This window comes from Ixodes scapularis, unplaced genomic scaffold (assembly GCF_016920785.2).
Source record: "Ixodes scapularis isolate PalLabHiFi unplaced genomic scaffold, ASM1692078v2 PGA_scaffold2__306_contigs__length_199485367, whole genome shotgun sequence".
Classification (NCBI taxonomy): Eukaryota; Metazoa; Arthropoda; class Arachnida; order Ixodida; family Ixodidae; genus Ixodes; species Ixodes scapularis.
The window spans coordinates 4,051,330-4,055,270 of NW_024609857.1; the positions used below are offsets into that span (position 1 = coordinate 4,051,330).

General features: G+C 46.5%; 1 pseudogene; it reads right to left on the reverse strand.

Moving 5' to 3' along the window:
• Positions 1-2,466: 2,466 nt before the first annotated feature.
• LOC121836867 lies at positions 2,467-3,207 on the reverse strand (annotated as a pseudogene).
• Between the last annotated feature and the right edge of the window lie 734 nt (positions 3,208-3,941).

A 3,941-nucleotide genomic window follows, 5' to 3' on the forward strand; every position in this document is an offset into this window, starting at 1 on the left:
ACTGATACTGGAGGGAACATCAATGTTGCAGTGAAGTGAATGGGGAGGTTCGATAGCTGCTTTTCTTGAGTTTGGTTGTGTTCGGTTAGCTTGAAGTTTGAGCCACCCACGCCGGTCGGTGCGTTGGCTATTCATCTTGGCTGCTTTTCGCCGAAAAAGCCTCTGGAACACACTGAAGGAGTTGGGCTGATTTCGCAATTACTTGATTCAGGAAACCTTGCTCGCTGCAAATGATGAATGAGGGAAATTATATGTTTTCAAAAGGTGGGAGACAAGTCTCGCAACATTAGATGCTGTCACGGCATTTTGACCTATCGCGCCTCCAATATTTATATTACGAGGACGTCGATGCCAGCAGCAATATACGTCTACATTGGTCAGGTGAACCGGCCACAAAAAAATATACTCATTGTCTCCGTTCAGGGTTCGAAGCAAAGTTCAATGCAGAGAGGTTCTGCGTGGATCTTCAATGAAGACTCTCTTCAGTTTGTCTCCGTGCTGCCGGCTATAGAACCATTTGGCTAAGTTTAAGTAGTACGTCTCCGTCTGTCAAATATACTTTTATTCAGCAGCTCACCTAATAGCTAGTCAACTAAGCTCATATTTCAACCCGAAGGATATACTAATATCGCCCCATCGCCCCCCCCCCCCCCCCCCCCCCCCCCCCTAGTACGTAATATAACACATAACCCGCTCGGGCAAAATGACTTCTCGATTGCTACTAAAACCTGAATTGAAATACGAGTATCAGCTGCTTAGTGGGGCGCCGGCGGGTTAACATGGTCCTTGGCTCAAGAAGCGGTTGCTTAATTTTCGTAATTTTTGTGCACCCTGTGTTGTTGGCCAAGCAGGCGACTGGAGTTGTTCCGTAATGCGGATACGCACAAAAGCTCGATTTCGCGGACAGATAAGTCGCATGGTCGAGGCATGCGAGTTAGCTGAAAAGTTACTCTCTGTGGAACAATTCTATAGTCATCGCCGCTTTCCTTAGATGATCAAAACTGATTAGTATATTACCGTCTCTCCGGAGCCCATAGTTTCGGTTTTGAACGAAGTCTCCGAAACGAAAGTTTGACACGAAAAGAGCAAAAAAACACCGGCAAAACAAAACTATGCTTTGCAAGTTTATCTGCACCGGCTACACTTAACCGTCTCAGTTCAAATACCTATAAAATTGGGCATTAAACAAAAGAAAATCTGTTAAATTGAACGCGCCACCTGGTCAGGCGGCCCTGCCGAGCCGCCGCGACCTGGACTCAGCCGCCATGTTTGTTTGGTGGTGGCGCCCCCTATAGGTCGCTGGAGTCGCGAATAAATAGGCTACGAAGGGCCATGCGGGAAAACAAACTCGTGGCTTGGAACCACATTGGAGCGGCTCGATTTATTGGCTTTCAAATAATTATGGCATGATCGAGCGTCGCTTTTTAATAAGAGATTCATCCCCTGAGCCATTAAAAATAGCCTCAGATGTATGACATTGCTGGAAAAAAATGAACATGTTCGGAATATTTTTTTTGCTTAGGGAGTCACCGAAAAATTCCGTACGTTCAAAACGACCACTATAAAAGACGGAAACGCAGGGCTCGGTAATAGTGATCGGGTTTGTGTGCTGTTGTATTGATGTTTGTATGTGCGATGCCTGTGTATGCGTTCAATATATGATGACCTGATGTTTGTAGTGTGCGCAACGTGTCTGCATGTGTTAGAGATTCCGAAGAAAAAGAAACGCAATTGTGGCGTAAGGAAATAAAAATATTTTTTTTTGTAAAACATGAATTGGGCGGTACCTAGCGCCACCTAGTCTAGCTACGTGCGATTACTCTGCTTGACCCTGCCATCTGGTGGCAAGCGATTTAACATCCTTTTACGCTACGCGGCTACGCCGGCTACGCCATAATTTCGTGTTACCGTGCTGAGATAAGCGAAGAGGTTGCTTCGGATTTGCTTCTTTTTGAGAGCGGCTTTTGGTTTTGCGGGCGAATGATTTTCACTCCTCCGTGATGTGCGGTTGACGCAACGGTTGACGAAGGAATTGTGGCTCGAGGAATAGCAAAGGTAGGACATAAAGTGCGCGAACTGAGTGCCGGATGTCTCCGTTGAACATCGCAGTGCTGACGATGAGAAGACTGAGTGACTGCATGCTTTCGAAACGTAAGTTTCTTTACCTGCAGGGGTAAAGAAACTTCGGAAATAAATACAGTTCGCGGAAAGCTCGTGTTACGTTTTTATTTCCTGCTCCTTTCGCTTCGTGCAATAGACTTAGTGTTCTCGTTAAGCCTTACCGAGCTCGATTTGCTCGATTCGTGGCCGCCATAATGAGATGCAGTCGACGGAGGAACTTTTCCTCCCCTGCTTAAGGGACGAAAGTTTCTCCCTTTCTGAAGGAACATATGTGTCAAGAGCGTTCCTCCCTTTAGGGAGGACTATACTGACCCTTTTTTCTAAGAGTGTGGTTTTACGCATCCTTCAGGCGTTATCATAAAAATAGTCTACCCCGTCAATACTGAGCTTATTGAAACGTAGCTTATTAGGCATTTCCTGTGATTTTGCATGCTCCAACGGCTGTTTGCGTTCAAATCTGAACTTGTCCGAAAACTCTTCTCCGACTAAAAAGCCACTGTTTTTTAGTTTGCATCCTTGGAATAGAATGTGCTGCTTGACTTTGAAGGACAGAAAATTAACAATAATTGGTCTTGCCTTTCCTGAATTTGGGCGGCCTAGCCTATGAGCACGTTCGATGTCGTTCCCTGCCACGGTCACCTCTAGATTTTTTTGACAGAACTCAATTACTTTTAATTCAGAACGGGACCATGTTTTGTTAGGTTCGTCATTGATTCCGTAAAATAATAAATTGTTTCTTCTTTATCTGTTTTCCGAGTCATCCTGTCTAGAGGAGACCGCAGCAACTTGCGCTGATAGACTGGTTGCGAGGGCACCGATTTCCTGCATATCATCTTTGAAGCTTTTTAACAGAGCCATTTCCGTTGCCATCGCAATGAATTTCTTACTCAGGGCTCCAATTTTTTTGTCGAGTCGAACCTGATTCTGGTTTATTTCTGCCACATCGTTTATTAGAGTTTCCTGCCCTTTATCCAGCTTTGGTAGTAGGTCAACTGCCCTCAGCAATTTCTGGATTTGGGCGTCCGTAACGGGCCCGGGGTTGAGTTCAACGTCGCCGGAGAGAATCAATGTCAATTCTACAAGTGTAGCACATTAAAGAGCTTAGGACCGCTTCAGGAGATTACGGCGCAATCGATCGATGTGCGGACAGCCAAGTTGGAACGCTGGTCTGAACAATATGACTGTCGTCTGCGATGCCATGCTGTCTCCTCCCCGAGAGCGATTGCGCTGTGAGGAAATGACTGAACAGTATGGTAATATGACGGAAAGTAAGTATATTTACTGTTCGGAATTTTAGCATTAAAGGAGTCATGAAACACTTTTCCAACTTTGTCCTGTTTAGCTTTCCCCCTCAATTCATAAATCACGCATTCTACCAAACAGTTCAAGAAGACGGAAAGAGGGCAGTCCCCTCTTCCTCGGACTGTAGTTTGTGTACCCGGACAGAGCCATTCGCCCCCTAGAAGATTAGCCCGTTGCTCAAAATTCAGAAAAAAGTTGCTTTCCCCACCCCGTTCACCCCGAAGCTGACAGTGCTGTGGAAGCTACTTGCTCGTTGGGCCAACCACACTTTTGCCACGTGATCACACTCTCTCGCGCATACCCACGCGCAGAGAATGAGGTCAGGCGATGAAAGGGAGGTGGCTGATTGGTCCGGCGAGCGCGTAGTTTCCACCACAATGCTAGCCTAGCTTAGGGGTGAAGGGAATAAGTGAGGTCCGGTGTCGTGTGACGTGCGTTTGGGCCCGATGACGCGCTGCGGGGACCGCGGATGTATCACAGTGAAAAGTAAGAGAGCTTACGGAAGGAAGGAGGTACGA